Below are 18334 nucleotides of genomic sequence, written 5' to 3'. Positions count from 1 at the left end.
GTGCCAAAGCTGCCTGTGCTTGCACTAGAAAGGACACTGAGGCCTCAAGCACTAAAGCAGCCCAAACTCTGGCAGGGAACACTGGGACCCAGAAGCAGTCTGCACTCCCCCACAACAGGACAATGGCAGACAGCTGGTGCGGCAGACAGAGAAGGGATGGCACCTGTGCTGGCACAAGCGACAGACACAGTCTGAACTCCTGTGGCAGTTGCAGTGGGCCTGGGCTCATGTGAATGGGAGGTGGCCAGAGCAATAAGTGAGAGAGTGGGCAGAGCAGTCTAAGCTTCCACACACAGGGATCGATTGGCACGGCAGCGCTGTTTGGCATGCAACCTGATCAAAGGAGCCTGGCCAAGGTCACTCATGGACAGGGGTAGCAGGGCGATTGACCCTGTCCAGTGAGGCAAGTGGAGCTATGTTGGCCTGGGACCCTTTTCCAAAAGTAATTGTGGGAGTTTCCTTAAGCTGGGACTGTGGGTATGGCAGCTTCTTGGGGGAAGGGGTGGACTACCTGCCTATGAAGGAATCAGTGATTCCCTGTTTTTCCCCCTCTGTGCCCTCCTACTGGCAATCTATTGGAGATTGTTCTCCCCTAAAAGATCCAGTGAACCCTTAATGTTTTGCCTTTCTTCCCTGGGGATTTGCAGTGCAGTTCGCAGGAAGCTCCAAAAATCGGAGGCATGTTTTATGGTCTAATGAATGATCTACTTTGGACAAGGTTCCACTGGATTCCAAGACGGATGTGTATTATTTCGAACTAGGGTAAAATGTTCTGTACATGTCCATTAGGTCTAGTTGATTTATGGTGTTGTTGAGCTCGACTATTTCCCTGTTGATTTTCTGCTTGGATCATCTGTCTGTTGGTGATAGTAGAGTATTGAAGTCTTAAATTATGATGGTGTTGGTATTATTTCTGTTTTGTTGTCATGTAGGTTTTGTTTTATAAACTGTAGTGCACCTGTTTTTGGTGCATATAGATTTATGATTGTGATGTCCTCTTAATAGAGCAAAACCCACTTGCTTCTTATTTCCATTTGCTTGGAATATCATTTTCTATCAATTCACTCCTAGGAGGTATCTGTCTTTAGTAGTGAGGTTGGTTTATTGGAGCCAGCCAATTGAAGAGCCCATTTTTCTGACCCACACTATTAACATGTGTCTTGTAATAGGTGAGCTATTCTATTAATATTTATGGTTATAACTGTGAGGTTCAATTTAATCCCTGACATGTTGGGGTCCTTTATGGGATTTTCTGTTTTATTGCACTTTGTACTTTTTTGAGCCTAGTCTAGTTTTGGTCATTGTGATCTTCTTCTTGTAGGCTCTTGAGATTGATTCTTTGACTGTTCTGTGTGGAGAATTTCTTGAAGCATTCTGTAGGTTTGGTTTTGTGTTCATAAAATTATAGAGCTGGCTATTATCATAGGGAGTTTTCTTTTTACAATCAATTATGAAGAATACTTTTGCTGGGTACAGTAGTTTGGGTAGGAAGCCATGGTTTTTTGGACTTTCTAGGTCCTTCTGGCTTTCAATGTTTCCACTGAAAAATATAAGGTAATTTTGATCATATTGCCTTTATATGTAATGTGTTGTTTTTTGCTTGCTGCTTTTAGTACTCTCTCTTTGTTGTCATTGTTTGGAGTGACTTTTTTCTTTTTCCTTTTAATAAAAATAATTCATTTTGACAGTAGCAAAAGGTAAATTTCAGAGGTGATTTGAATATTTTAATGCTCAATAATTTTGAAAACCCATTGCACTAAAATGTATGTAATTCATGATTTTGTTTGCTATTAAAATATTAGCCATAATAAATATGTTTGCAGTTGAAAAATCATTTCTATAATGAGAAATCCTGCATTCCAGAAGTTAGTTGTTCTAATGTCTACATGTTGTATACATTTTCAGCCAACAAAGGGACAAACCACCTCCTTTTATCTTCCAAATGGTCATTATTGGTATCTGCAACACTGAAAGCAGATATGCAAGCTGGCTTCATAATTATTGTATAACCAAGGCGTATCCTTGCAATTTAGTATCTCATTAGGATGTTCACTTAGTTACCTCTTAGTCTCTGTACTTATAAAATGAAATAAAAAATTAAAAACCTGAAGTGTATATTCTCTGGTGAGCATTAGTTAAAGGTTTCACACATGAAATTTTGCACTGAAGGGGTCCTTTTCAAGATGAATTTTATGATTACGGTGAGGGAGGATCTCAAGCTAAAGGGTTCCCCACATGTGTTGCATTCATAGGGTTTCTCTCCAGTATGGATGTGCTGATGTGCAATAAATGAGGAGTTCTGTCTAAAACTTTTCCCACATGTATTACACTTAAAGGGCTTCTTCCCCATATGAATTATCTGATGTTGAAAAAGAGCTGCACTTTGACCAAATGACATCCCACATTCTTCACATTGGAATGGTTTCTCTCCAGTATGAATCCTCTGATGATTACTAATGGATGAGTTACACCTGAATGCTTTCCTACATTTATTACACTTAAGGGTTTTTCTCCAGTGTGCATCTTCTGATGTTGGATGAGTGCTGAACTTGGTCAGAAGGCTTTCCCACACACTTTATGTTTACATGGTTTCTCCCAAGTGTGAATTCTCTCATGAATAAGAAGCATTGAGTGGGAATTTAGGCTTTGCCACATTCACTACAATTATAAAATGTCTTTCCTGCATGAATTATTTGGTGTCTGTTGAGTCATGAAATAGAAGTGAAGCCTTTTCCACTCTGATTATAACTGTAAGGCTTTTATCTGGTGTGAATTTATGTTGAATAAGTAATGATCTCTGACTAAAGGTTTTTCCACATTCATTACACTTGAAAGGTTTCTCTCCAGTGTGAATTCTCTGATGGTAATGGGGGATGAGCTGGACTTAATGGTGTTGCCACATTCATTACACAAGTAGGTCTTGTTTCTGAAATGACACCTCTGACATTCTGAAAGGAATGCCTTTCCTACCTGGGTTGTATTTATGTAGATTTTCTCAAGCATGGATTTTTTTAAAATATTTTATTTTTATTTATTTATTTGAGAGAGAGAGAGATACAGAAATAGGCAGGTAGACAGAGAGAATGGGCATGCCAGGGCTTCCAGCCACTGCAAACGAACTCCAGATGCTTGCACCCTCTTGTGCATCTGGCTAAGGTGGGTCCTGGGGAGTCGAGCCTCGAACCGGGGTCCTTAGGCTTCACAGGCAAGTGTTTAACCACTAAGCCATCTCTCCAGCCCAAGCATGGATTTTTTTATGTAAAAAAAAGATCGGAACTTCAGCTGAAGGATTTTCCACATTCTTTACATGTATAGGATTTCTCCACAGGATGGGTCCTTCGGTGCTTATGAGAGGGGTGCAAAAGTTTTCCCATATTCTTTACAAATGTAGGGTTTCTCCCAAGTGTGGATTCTTTGATGTTGAATAAGAGCTGAACTTTGGCTAAAAACTTTCAAACATTCTTTACTTTGAAATAGTTTCCCTCCAGTATGAGTTTTCAGATGCTTATGAAGGGATAAATTGTGAATGAAAGCTTTTTCACAAGTTTTGCATTTATATCATTTTTCTGTCTTCATTTTTGGTTGGTTAAGTGAATTTCAGTTCTCCTTGAAGCTATTCTGTGTGTGTGTGTGTGTGTGTGTGTGTGTGTGTGTGTGTGTTATTCCTCTAACAATACTTTTGTTTCTTACCAACTGATTTAAAGTTGAAGTTTGGGCCAAATTCTAAAATCTTGTGGCTTCTCTCTGCAGTAAGAATTTTCATATGGGTGATTGAAATTATTTGTAAAGTTTCACTTTTGTTCTGGTTTCTTAAATGTTTGTCAGGTCTGCAGAGTTTTTTTCTGATGTGGTATTCCAAGGCTTATCCCTGAGTCTTGCCTTCACCAGCCCATGAAATGAATCTTTAGTCTGAGTTGGTTTTGTGGTTTGAAGAGTATTTTTACATCCAGGAAAGGAGCCTCCAAGGCTTTCTCTTTCTCCCTCCCAGGGTTGTTCTTGCTGTAATAAGGTGGTCATCTTTGGTTTGCTAAACAGGAAATCCAATGAGGTAGGTTAGTATAATTCTCCAGTATACCTCCCAGTATGGGCTTCTTTAAGAAGGATCCATCTTTTTCCACTCATCCTGGGTGAAGAGTACATTCATGTCTTCAAACATAAAGTCACTGACACCTGAGGTCTTTTGCTTCCCTGTGTGTATGTGTGGAGGGGGGCGGTGAGCATGTCCTCCTTCTGGACTCTTCCAGGTGCAGGGTGTGGTCTCCAGAAAGCATATCCCATATGGGCCTGTGATACCAACTTCTCTGGCCTTCCAGGAATCCATGTCTATATTTCTGGGAAAGGGAAACTGAAGCCATCCTGGTGTGGGAGGAGCCCGGAACAACTGTCCAGCATACGATCGAAGGCCATTGGCCACAGCAGGCAGAAAAGCAGGGGAGAAGGACAGGCCCAGGCCTGATGCATCATCCCTGGCTCCAGAGTCCACCTGTTGCTTTCCTCCAGGCTCTGGGCTGGAGGCTCCCAGTTGCACTGAGCAGGCTCTTGATCTGCACAGCAGGCCCCAGTGAGGGACTTTCCCCACGCCCAGGTCCCCAGATGCCAGCAGGCAATGGATGATCCAGAAGGGGTGGGGTCAGGCAGGCAGCTATTTGGAAGTTTTTTGTTTTTTGTTTTTTTTTTTGTACTCAGTGAATACAGTCAAGTGGTACTATTGTTATCCTCCTCCCTGTCCTCCCCCCTCCACAGGGATCCTCCTTTTTGGAGTATGTGAGTCGTGCATTGTGGGGTTAGCCATCAGTTTTGGGTAGGAAGAAATGTCTCTGGTATCATGACCCAATGTTTGGCTCTGACATTCTTTCCACTCCCCTCTTCTGCAAATTTCCTTGTGCCATATTGGATTCATTTTAGGTCTGCTTCAATGTTGAGATCTTGGGAGCTTCTGTGTCTCTGGATATCTGGTTTGGTAGGGGTTGATTTCTCTCTGTGTCTATCTCCTTCACCATTGTGTTGGTCCCAGTTTGCCAAGAAAACAGCACTCTTGCATGTCTCCCCAGTTATTTTCAGGGCCCTTTTGAGTTATGATGTGTTGTTGTCTCCTTATGATCTGCGTCTAATTGAAAAAGAGAAGCAGATTCTCTGAGGGAGAGTAAAGTTAGCACAAGATAAATGTGATAACCATTATTTTTTTAGATAGAGTTTAATAGGTGAAGGTCCACTTGTAGCCCATGATTGGTGGGAGCATGATAATAGAGAGTGGGCTCAATTTTGGTATGGTTCTGACTTGTTTCCCAGCTCCAGATATGGGTTCTGTTCCATTGAACAATTAACCAAATCAAGAACAGCTGACTTCCCACCATGGCTGTGTGCCATTAGTATACTTGTGTAAGCATCACGTCAGGTTGTTTGTGGCTAAGTAGGTTAGACCATGAGTTGTGTGGAGATATTGGTCATTTTCCCTCAGTTTCTCATGTAGGACCATCCAGCACAAGACCTGCTAATTGTCTGGGGACTGATTCTCCCAGCTTTCAGCCATGTCACTCCATGTTACATGCCAACAGCATATGGTGTCTTCAGCAGTAGGGACTTAAAACAACCTTTGGTGGGTCATCAAGTGCTCTAACAGAAGTCTTTCTTCTTTGGGAAACCTTGTACTTCTCTCTGAGTTTTGGGATGGAGGCTGTTGGGTCTCTTACTTATAGTATCATGTTATCTGTGAATACAGCTAACTTAACTTCTTCCTTTCCAAATTGTATCCCTTTCATTTCTTTTTCCTGTCATATTGCTTGAGCTAGGACTTCCAGTACTATATTGAAGAGCAGAGGTGAGAGTGGACAACCCTGTCTTGTTCATCATCTCAATGAGAATTCCTACAGTCTCTCTCCAATAAGTATTATTAAGGCTTTGGGAGAAATTTTATATATATATATATTGCATATTGCCTTTATTGTGTTAAGATAAACTGACCATGCTGATTCTTTCTAATATTTTGATCATGAAGTGATGTTGTATTTTGTCAAAGGCCTTTTCTGCATCTGTTGAAATGATCATGTGGTTTTTGTGTTTAATTTTGTTTATGTGGTGTATTACATTGACAGATATCCATATGTTGAATGACCCCTGTGTGCCTGGGATGAATCCCACTTGATCAAGGTGGATAATGCTTTTGATGTGTTGCTGGATTCAGATTGCAAGAATTTTGTTCAGGATTTTGCATCTAAGTTCATCAGGGAAATAGGCCTGTGGTTATCTTTTCTTGTAGCATCTCTGCCTGGTTTTGGAATTAGGGTGATACTAGCTTCATTGAAGGAGTTGAGGAGCTGTCCCTGCTCTCCAATTGTGTGGCAAAGTTTGACAAAGATTGGTTTCAGTTCTCCTATGAAGGTTTGATAGAATTCAACTGAGAAGCCATCTGGTCCTGGATTCTCCTTTTGGGAGAAGGGGAAGCTTTTTATTACCTTTACAATCTTGATGAGTATGATAGGTTTGCTTAGGAGATTAATCTGCTCTGAGTTTAGCTTTGGTAGATGGTTTGTGTCTAGGATTTTATTAATTTCTCCCATATTATCCAGTTTTGTGAAGTAGAGGTTTTTGAGGTAAACCCAGATGATTCTCCCAATTTCACTTATGTCTGTTGTGATCTCTCCTTTTTCAATTCTGATTTTGTTAATTTGAAGCATCTCTTTTTTTGCTTCATCAAATTGGCCAGGGGTTTGCCAAATTTGTTTATTTTTTCAAAGAACCAACTCTTTGTTCCATCATTTTTCTTAATTGTTTTCTTAGTTTTAAATTCATTAATTTCTGCTCTGATCTTAATCATTTCTTTCTGTCTGGAGCTTTTGGGGTTGGATTATTCTTGTTTTTTCAGTGCCTTAAGCTGGATGGTTAGGTTATTGACTTTGGGTTTCTCTGTCTTTGTTATGAAGGCATTTAGTGCTATGAATTTCCCTTGTGGACCACCTTCATTGTGTCCAATAAATTTGGTAAGATGTGTTCTCACTGTCATTCATTTCTAGAAATTTTACAATTTCATTTTTTTAAAAATTTTGTGCAGTACCCATTTATTGTTTAAAAGTGTGCTGTTTAGTGTCCAGGAGCCAATAGGATTATTGGTGGGTCTTTTGTTGTGAATTTCTTGCAATATAGCCTTGTGATCTGATATCATGCAGGGAGTTATGTCAATCTTTCTAAACATATGGAGGCAGACTTTGTGGCCCAGTGTCTGGTCTATTTTAGAGAAGGTCCATGGGCTGCTGAGAAGAATGTATAGTCCATGGTTTGGGGGTGGAATGTTCTTTAGATGTCCATTAGGACTAAATGTTCTATGGTTTTGTTGAGCTCTCTCACTTCCCTGTTGAGTTTCTGTTTGGATGATCTGTCTATTACTGATAATGGTGTATTGAAGTCCCCAGCTATGATGGTGTTGGTGGTTATTTCTGTTTTATTGTCAAGAAGGTTTTGTTTTATGAATTGTGTTTCCCCTGTGTTTGGTGTATAAAGATTGATGATTGTGATATCACTATGGAGTGGCCTTCTTTGTCTTTTTTGATTATTTTTGGTTGGAAGTCTATTTTATCTGATATTAGTATAGCTATGCCTGCTTGTTGCTTATTCCCATTTGCTTGGAATATCATTTCCCACCCTTTCACTCTGAGGAGGTGTCTGTCTTTAGTGGTGAGGTGGGTTTCTTGAAAACAATAAATTGGGTGGTCTAGTTTTCTGATCCATCCTGTTGGCTTGTGTCTCTTGATGGGTGAATTAAGGCCATTGATTATTAGGGTAATGAGTGTGAGGTTTCATTTGATCCCTGCCATATTGTGTCAGTTTATGTGGTTTGGTGTTTTCATGGACTTTTAAGTTTTATGTGCCTGCTCTGAATTTGGTTGTTATCTGCTTCTTGTAGACACTCAGGGTTGTTATTTGGTTCTTCTGTTTGGCGAATTACATGAAATACTCTCTGTAGAATTGGTTTAGTGTTCATATAGTTGTAAAGCTGAGATTTGTCATGGAAAGTTTTTTTTTTTTTAATGTTTTCACCATCTATTATGAGGGATACTTTAGCTGAGTAGAGCAGTTTGGTTTAGAAGCCATAGGTTCTTTTGTTTTGTTTTGTTTTGTTTTGTTTTTGTTTTTGTTTTGATGTAGGGTCTTGCACTAGCTCAGGTTGATCTAGTATTCACTATGGAGTCTCAGGGTGGCCTCAAAGTCATAGCAATCCTCCTTCCTCTGCCACCTGAGTGCTGGGATTAAAGGCATGGGCCACCACACTCAACAGAATTCCATAGGTTCCTAGTGTTTGCAGTGTTCCATTCCAGGCCCTTCTGTCTTTCAGGGTTTCCATTAAGAAGTCTGAAGTAATTCTGGTGAGGTGACCTTTAAATGTGATGTGTTGTTTTTCCCTAGCTGCTTTTAGGATTTTTTCTTTAATGTCAATGTTTAGAGTTTTAATGACAATATGTCTTGGAGAGTTTCTCCTTTGGTCCAATCAGTTTGGAGATCTGTTAGCTTCCTATATCTTGATGGACCTTTCTTTTGAGAGAGTGGAAAGTTTTCTTTGATAATTTTGTTAAGTAAGTTCTCCATGCCTTTGTTCTGAATTTCTTCCCCTTCTGGTTTTCCCATGATCCAAGTGTTTAAGGGTATCCCACAATTCTGTCTTTCTCTGTTCACAGAAATTTTTGAACTTATTGAAGAATTTGAACTTCTTCTTCTGCTTTGTCTTCCAGATCTGAGGTTCTGTCCACCACATGGTTGACTCTATTCTTTAGAGCTTCTAAAGAGTTTAGGGCTCATTCAATTAGGTTTGCAATTTCTACTATTTTTCCATGTGTGGTTTCTATTCTGTGATGTTTCCTTCTCACATCATTTTCTGGGTTTTTTGGTGCATCCTTGCATTTCTTTATGTCTTCATTTAAGATATCCATCTGGTTTTTGAGGTCCTCTTTTTTTTTTTTTCTTTCTTTCATATTCTTTAACTGTCTTTGGACCCCTTCCATTTTCTTATCTATTAGGTCTAGTCTAGTGATGGCAGTATCCACACAATTATCAGTCCTTTGTTGTTTTTCTGAAAGTTCTACCGATAGCTTCATCAGGGTTGTGTTGCTTATAACTTCATTTTCAGGTTCTGACCCTAGTGTCTCTTCTTTGTTTTGATTAGAGACATCAATTGTATGACTGGGCAATTTTATTGGATTTACTTGCCTTTGATTTTTTGTTATTCCTTTTGTGCTGGGGTCTGCCCATCACAGGGTGGGGGCAGGGAGAATGGGACTATGGTAGAGATGGTCAGGGAAAGTGGGGTGTGTGGCAGAACAGAGAGTGTCCAAAGTCAGGTGGTGAGGTGGAATGGAGAGGGTCCAATGTTGGAGGGTCAGAGCAGAATGGAGAGAGCCCTAAGTCGTGGGGGTACAGAGTAGAATGGAGAGGTCCAAAGTCGTGGGGGGAGGGCATATTGGAGAGTGTCTGAAGTCATTGGGGGGCAGTGGAGCAAACCTGAGAGGGTCTGATGATGCCGGCAGGTGGGGGAGGGGCTCATGGATTGCCCTTGCCCAGCCACACTGTGGAACTACTCTGGCCTGGGTCCCCTTGCCTGCAGTTAGTGCACAAGTAGCCTGAGGTTAGGACTATGGCTAGGATGACTGCTTGAGTGCATTGGGGGACTGGTGGGCTACCTGAGAATGTGGGAATCAGCTGATTCCATTTTTTGCCCCTCTGCCCCTTCCCACTGGCAATCTATTGGAGATTTCTCTCCCCTAAAAGACCCAGTGACCTTTTAGTGTCTTGCCTTTCCTTCCTTGGAAGTTGTGGTGCAGTTAGGCAGACACCATCTTGACCAGAAGTCCCCATATATTTGGAGTTTTAATGTTGATGGGCCTTGGAAAGTTTCTTCTTTGGTCCAGTCTGTTGGTAGTTCTGTTAACTTCTTTTATCTTTTTGTTTTGTTTTGGTTTGGTTTGGTTTTTTGAGGTAGGGTCTCACTGTAGCCCAGGCTGACCTGGAATTCACTAAGGAGTTTCAGGGTGGCCTCATAATCATGACTATCTTCCTACCTCTGCCTCCTGAGTGCTGGGATTAAAGGTGTGCACCACCACACCCAGTAGCTTCTTGTATCTTGATGGGAAACTCTTTTGAGAGTGAGGTGAAGTTTTCTTGAATAATTTTGTTGCATAATTTCTCCATGCCTTTGGTCTTGAATTTCTTTCCCTTCTGGTATACCCATGTTCTGAATGTTAGGATGTTTTGGGGTATACCACTAATTCCCTCATGTTCTGTTCACAATATTTTTTGAACTTCATAAAACTTTTGGATTCCTGAACTCTTCCTTTTGTTTTATCTTCCTGATCTGAGATTCTATCCTCCACATGATTAGCTCTGTTCTTGTTTCTAGAGTGGGTTTTCACTAGGGGAGCATGGCAAAAGATGAAAGCCTGGGTGGGTCATGAGCTCAGTCAGCGGCTGCTGCTGGACTATGGCAGGAAACAGTGAAGTGTGGGTGGGAAGATGAGTGGAAGGGGTGGCTGTGGGAGACAAGGGAGGGCCACTGACAGATGCAGTGGGAAGGGATCCTGTGGGTAGCTCAGCAGGAGCAGAGGAGCATGTGAGTGTCAGTTAGAAGAAGCAGGTAGAGGAAGACAAAGAGGCACATGGGCTGTGGGCATGGTTGGTGGTGCTTGCAGGTAGTACAGCAAAGAACCTGGCTGTGGTGTCAGGGGCAAGTGAATGAGGGGACCCACGGGCTACTTGAGAGAATGGGAATCAGAAGATTCTCAACTGTGCCCCTCAATGCCTGCCCACTGGAGGTCTGCTAAGACACAAAGCCCCATAGATCTTGCCTGATATTTCCCCAGGAGCTGAAGAATGGCTAGAAGGATGCCATCTTGACAAGAAGTCATGAGTGTGTGTGTGTGTGTGTGTGTGTGTGTGTGTGTGTGTGTGTGTTCTAATGAAAGAGTGAACTATTTCTATTTTTATGTAGTGACACTTTTTAACAATTTTCCATATTTCCTTCTTTTAGGTCTTTTCTTTTTCCTTCTTTATTTTTAGGAGAAAAATGTCTTAACCAATTTTTCTATAAACAGGATTTTATTTCTTTGAAAAATTTTATTACATGCTTGTTTTGCATCAGTAACTCTTCTAGGCATTGGGAAGGTTTTCCACAACTTGAATTTTGTTGTTCCTTGAAGTTATTGATTCAGATCATATCACCTCATGATACATGGGAAAGAGGCTTGAGTTATTTGTCTGCCATTAAAAGCTCAAATCTGTACATGAGTCTATTTTTATGAAATAATCTTGGAGTTTAACATATGCAAGTTTTTGTCAAGGCAGACTGAGCTGTGGTAACAGGCAAATACCCACATTCTACTGACTTGCCAGGTTTGAGGCCTGTCTCTCACTTACATCACAATATGTGCAAGTACAGATACTCCCTTTGGAAGGTCTTCTCCATGTGGTTACTTGAAGACACACTATTATTCCATACTGCCTACAGTCTCCTCAAGTTTGTCACAGAAGAAGGAATAACGTGGTTGACAATGGTTATGGCAAAACCCAAAGTAAATGTGCATCACTTCTACAATGTTCCAAGGCCAGAAGATAGTTAAGAAGGCCTGCAGATAGTCTCACTGTTTGTTCTGAGAAGGCAAATGAGACAGTTTTCATGAACATCTAGTGTTGCCTCAGATAAGTAGTCTTGGTTTATTAGATAAGATTTCTGTATGATTATTACTACATTATTTCTCTTGGATAATACTTCTTGGGATATAAGTGGGAAGACATACTACATGCAATTTCTATAAATATCCCCAAAATTGCTAAGAAGGAGAGAAATGTTAAATTTATTATCATGGCCTTCACATCTCACTAAATTTGCTTTAATTTGAACAAGTGAATGTTTCTCCACTGTTTAGTAGTAGTGTAAAGGTCTGTGTTCTAAATGGCCATGTGGTATCTAATGTCAGGAATTATGAAATTGAACTGTTATTGATTCAATAATTTCCCTTTATTACTAAACTCTATTCTTATTTCTAAATTATAATTACCATGTGGGGTAATAAATGAATATTTTATTTCTCATCTATTATTTCGTTTTCTTGAAGCTTGAGACGAGCAAACCAAAGAGGTTGTTAGAAAGTTAAAGGTTTGGATGACATTTTCCAGAGATGATGTTGAGTTGTGTCTAAAGTATGAAGCCTCCTGTAATGGTTAATCTGTTGTTAAATTGATAGGATTTAGAATCACTATGGAAAGAAATGTCAGAAAATGTCTGTGTGTGGGGTTCAAGGTTAACTGAGGTTAACTGAGTTGAGGTTAACTCTAAGTAAGGGTGGCACTATTCCATCAGCTGGAACTGAGTAAAATGAGAAAGTGACCTGAACAGCAGCACACATTGCACACTGTTTCTCACTGTGAACTGAATATGACCAGCTGCCTCTAGCTCCTGTCACTCTGATTTTGTCTCCATTCCTTCTGTGCAATCAGGTACTGTAAGCCAAAATAAACCCTTCATTCCTTAAGTCAGATATTTGTTTGCAACTATGGTAAAGTAACTAATATAGACAATTGGTACCCAGAAGTGTCATTGCTGCGATACAGCTGACTACATTATTCCTAGACCTTTGGAACTTTTCTGTAAAGGAAAAGTATAAGAGTTTGGAACTTTGGGCAAGAAAAGTCCCTGAATACTGTAAGAGCTTAATTCAAAATGCTGGTAGGAGTGGAAGAAAAGCATGTTGAGATTTGTGTCAAAAGTGGAGGCTTGGTACATGAGGCTTCAGAGGGGAACAAGGATTCAATCAGAAATAGGGACAGAGGCTGTTCATGTTATATTCTTTCAAAGAAAATGGTTTCATTATTCCTGTGACCTGGGAACTCAAACTGACTGTACTTAAAAGTAATAGGATAATTTATCTGCTGAAAGTAATTTCAAAGAACAGTAGAATTCAGGATGGTGCTGAGAAAGCACCTGAAATCCCTAGAGATTGGCACTGTTGAATAGAAGTTCTTATGCTGCAGTTAGATAATAGGAAAGGTGTTCAGAGGGTAAAGCTTCACACATTAGCAGTTCTATCTTGTGAAATTCCAAGTCCATTTGGAGGAATCAAACATAAACTGAGGAAATTTCCTGCTCAAACACAACTGCTGAGAGAAACATTCTGCAAACACCAGCTTGGAAGGGACAGAGAGGATTTATAGCTGTCTTTCAAGGGAGCCAGGCTTCATCCCAAGGTGGCAGCAGAACTTGGCAGTGCTGTCCACATGGTAATGGTTTTGGAAGCATGAAAAATGCAAGGTTAAGGAGGTCATGCAGTATTTTAAAATAGTTCCAAAGAGTCACTGAGGCTAGGCCAGTGTGTGAAGTGACAGACATAAGTTACAATGCACAGCCCAGAATGGTGGAGATGCCAAAAACCACAGGATGTCTGTGAAGGAAACTTTTAGGTTTAGAGTATACTCAATCCAAGAGAGAAAGGCTGTGGGACTCTTAAGCAGTAGAGTTGAAGGGGTGGAGCTACCAAAGCCTTTGGAGCCAGATGATTCCATCACAAGCCCCAGATGGAGGTGCGGGATTAGGTTTTCCCTGCTTGGTCATACACACACACACACACACACATATACATATACATATACATATACATATACATATACATATACATATACATATACATATACATATACATATACATATACGTGTATATGTGTATATATATATATATATATATATATATATATATATAGAGAGAGAGAGAGAGAGAGAGAGAGAGAGAGAGAGAGAGAGAGAACTTCTATACTTACAGAAAACAAACCATGGTATTTCCCTCACCTTCTCCACTTTCTCCATCATAACTCTGCTCTCTGTCATATCCCCTCCCTCTCTTCCATTAGTCTCTCTTTTAATTTGATGTCATCAACTTTTTCTCCTATTATGAGGGTCTTGTGTAGGTATTACTAGGCACTGTGAGGTCATGGATATCAAGGACAACTTCCGTCTTGACAGCTGTATATAAGGAGTGGTACCCTTCCTTTGGCTCTTACATTCTTTCTGCCACCTCTTCCACAATGGACCCTTGGAGGGTGTGAGATGTTTCAGTGCTGGACACTCCTCTGTCCCTTCTTCTCAGCACTATGTTGCATTTTGGGGTATCCCAGTGGTCATTGCCATCTGAAAAGAGAAGCTTCTCTAACCAGAAGTGAGAGTAGCATTAATATATTAATATGAACTTTAAGTATAGTGCTTTAAGGGCAATCTGGTGAGAATAATATATGAATTTATCCAGAAAAGAGCAGGCTTTATACACCTAAGGCTCATGACCTCCCCTGCCATAGGCTTTTGATTAGGTTTCTAGTACCACATATGTATTTCCTCCCATAGAGTGGGCATTTGTTCCAATTAATGAACGGTTGGTTTCCCACAAAGCAGATATGCCATGTTTGCAATTGTTCAGTCATTTGGCCTGTCTAGCCAAACTTGAGGCTTCCAGTGTCCACTGTTTTCACCTCTGATGACTTCTGTCTCCCATAAGACTGCATACAGTACTGCCCTTTCTAGCTTTCAGTTGGCTGGTCTATAGGGAGAAGGTTTTCTGCTCAGCACCAGCTTGATTTCTCAGTGACTTTGCCACTCAGGCATGTGAAATCTTCAGCAATAGGGTCTCACCATCTCTTTCTCACAGGAAACAAATGGTCTTGGAATAGCCTGTAATGTTTTGGAAGCAACATTGATCTCCCTGGCCAATGACTCACTGGATGGTTTCCCATCCCTGGCACTGAAAATTTTCTAGTAATAATCTATGGCTTTTGGATGTGCCATTATTCAAGAAAGTAGATTTTCATATGCCTTATTCAGAATATCTTGAATTTTGATTTAGCCTCCCCCACCCTTCTTTTATATAATCTCTTCCCCTGACATTGCTCAAGCCTTTCCCTGCAATTTATTTTTCTACTTACATATATACAATACCATCCCCTTAAGAACTTCCCTCTCCTCCCCACCTTATTGCCTTTTTCTAGGCCATTGGCCTCTGCTACTGATTTTTGATTCCAGATCACACACAAGTCTATACATTTGGAGCTAGGATCCACTTATAAGGGAAGACATGCAACATTTGACTGTCTGTGCCTGGGTTACCTCACTAGATCCTTTCTAGATCCATCCACTTTCCTGTGAATTTCATAATTTCATTTTTCTTTATCACTGAATAGAACTCCATTGTGTAAATGTAGCACATCTTTATTATCTATTCATCTGTGGATGGACATCTAGGCTGGTTCCATTTCCTAGCTATTGTGAACAGAGCAGCAATAAACATGGCTGTGCAAATATCTCTAAGGTAGTAATAGAGTGATTAGGATATATGCTTAGGAGTGCTATAGCTGGATCATATGGTAAATCTATTTTAAGCTGTCTCAAGAACATCCACAGTGATTTCCACAATGGCTGTACCAGATTACTTTCCCACCAACACTGTTGAAGGGTCCCCCTTTTTACCACATCTTCACCAACATTTATTGTCATTTGTTTTCTTGATGGTAGCAATTCTGACAGGAAACAGATAGAATCTCAAAGTAGTTTTAATTTGCATTTCCCTAATGGCTAAGGATGTAGAACAGTTTTTTAGATTTTTATATGGCATCTGCACTTCTTCTGGTGAGAACTCTATATTTAGTTCCATAGCCCATTTTTTTTTTAATTTCATTTATTAGTTTTCATTTCAGTGAATACAGGGAGTTTGGTACCACTATTTAGGCTCATCTGTGATCTACCCCCTCCCATTAGACCCTCCTTGTTAATGAAAATGGGTCGTGCATTGTGGAGTTAGCCCCCAGTTATTAGTGTGATAAATGTCTCTGCAAATCATGACCCAACATGTAACTCTGACATTCTTTCCGCCCCCTCTTCCGCAAGATTTCCCTGAGCCATGTTGGGTTCAATTTTGGTCTGCTTCAGTGCTGAGGTGTTGGGGGCCTCTGAGGCTTTGGCTCCCTGATTTGGTAGGAGTTGATTTTTCTCTGCGTTGATCTCCTTCCCCTTTGTGCTGGTATCCGGTTCACAGGAAAACATCACCATTGCTTATTTCGCCAGTTGTCTTAGTTTCAGTTGGGCCACTTTTGAGGTATGTTGGGGCAGCTCTCTTCTTAGGATCAGCATCTATCTGGAAAAGAGAAGCAGATTCTCCAACGGAGAGTAAGTTAGCACCCAGAAAATTGAGATAACACTTACTTTTTTGATAGACAGTTTGATAGGTGTAGGCACTCTTATACCCCGTGATTGATGGTAGCTTGATATTGTAGAGTGGGCTTGTGTTTGGGTATGGTTCTGACTTGTTTCCCAGCTCCAGCTATGGGTCTAGTACCACTGAGTGGATCAGTTAGCCAAATCAAGAGCAATTGATTCCTCACCATGGCTGTGTACCACTATTGCACTTGTGTGGGCATCACATCCGGTTATTTGTTGCTAATTAGGTTAAACAATGTGTTGCTTGGACAGATCTTGGTCATTTCCCCCAGTCGCCTATGTAGTGCCTTCTGGCACTAGACACGCTGACTGTCTGGGGACTGACTCTCTCCTGGCTTCCAGCCATGTCATTCCATTATAGGCGTCAGCTGTGTATGGAGTCTTCAGCAATAGGGTCTTATCACTGGCCTTTGGTGGGTCATCAAGTACTCTGACAGAAGTCTGTCATTGTTTTGGGAAACCTTGTAGGTTTCTCTGATCAAAAGCTCATTGTGGATGGTAGGCCCAAGCTGGAAGTGGGGGTTATAGGTCAGTGCCCACTAAGAAATTGAGGAAAAAGATAACTAATATACAAGAGTTAGAGAGGAGATAGAGGGGAGAGGGGGAGAGGGAGGGAGGAAAAATATAGGAGATTTAGGTCAGTCTTGATCCTACCCTCTCCAGTGTCTTGTGGTTCAGGTGTTTCCTGTAAGGGTCTAGTGAAGGTTCAGCCATTTGGTCTGTCTTTTAGGAAGTAGAATTTTATGCTACCATTGCCATTTGGGTCTGGATTACTGTTTTCCACCCTTTGATTCCCTCCCCGCCCTCCCATCCATCTTATTGTCTAGTCCATGAGGTGCTTGCTGGGTATGTAAGGCATCTTGGGCAGATTCAGGTTAGGCGTTGCAGATGAATGATACTATGTGTCGATTTTTTTTTCTGTGATTGGGTAAGTTCGCTGAGAATGATCGTTTCCAGGTTCAACCATTTTTCCTCAAATTTCTTTATGTCATTTTTTCTTACTGCTGTATAGAATTCCATTGTGTAGATATACCACATCTTTGTTATCCATTCTTCTAATGATGGACATCTGGGTTGATTCCAGGTTTTAGCTATTATGAATTGAGCTACTACAAACATGGTTGAGCAAATCTCTCTGGCTTTTGGTTTGAAGGTTTTAGGGTACATGCCCAGTAATGGTATAACTGGGTCTGTTGGTATTTCTATAGTCAGCTTTTTCAGGAGCTTCCATATTGCTTTCCAAAGTGGTTGTACCATCCTGCATTCCCACCAACAGTGAATGAGTGTCCCTGCTTCTCCACATCCTCGCCAGCATTTATTTTCATTTGACCTTTTGATGTTGGCCATCCTTATTGGGGTAAGGTGGAATCTCATAGTTGTTTTAATTTGCATTTCTCTGATGATTAGGGATGATGAACATTTTCTTAGGTGTGTGTTTGCCATTTGTATCTCTTCCTCTGTGAATTGCCTGTTTAACTGTGTGCCCCATTTTGTGAGTGGGGTATTTGTCTTATTATTGTTTAGACTTTTGAGTTCTTTGTAAATTCTAGAGATAAGGCCTCTATCAGTTGGATAACCTGCAAATATTTTCTCCCATTCTGTGCATATTCTATTGGCTTTGCTTATTATATGCTTGTCTATAAAGAAACTCTTCAGCTTCATATGATCCCAATGGTTCAGTGACTGTTTAAGAACTTGAACATCTGGGGTTTTATTCAGGAGGTCTTTTTCCATTCCTATATCATGGAAGGTACTTCCTAAATTTTCTTCCAGTAGTTTTCGAGTTTCTGGTCTTATGTTGAGGTCTTTGATCCATTTGGATTTGAGTGTTGTGCATGGTGAAATGTGTGGATCAAGTTTTAGTTTCCTGCATGTGGTTATCCAGTTTGTCCAGCACCATTTGTTGAAGATGCTATCTTTTTTCCAGTCTATATTGTTTGGGCCTTTGTCGAATATCAAGTAGCTATAGTTGCTTGGCCCAAAATCAGGGTCCTCAAGTCGATTCCATTGGTCTATACTCCTGTTTTTAAGCCAGTACCATGCTGTTTTTATTACTATGGCTTTGTAATATAGCATTATATCAGGTATGGTGATGCCACCAGAGGT

The sequence above is a fragment of the Jaculus jaculus genome, chromosome 10 (genome assembly GCF_020740685.1).
Source record: "Jaculus jaculus isolate mJacJac1 chromosome 10, mJacJac1.mat.Y.cur, whole genome shotgun sequence".
Lineage (NCBI taxonomy): Eukaryota > Metazoa > Chordata > Mammalia > Rodentia > Dipodidae > Jaculus > Jaculus jaculus.
The sequence above is the reverse complement of the archived record's forward strand: the minus strand, read 5'-3'. Positions refer to the sequence as shown.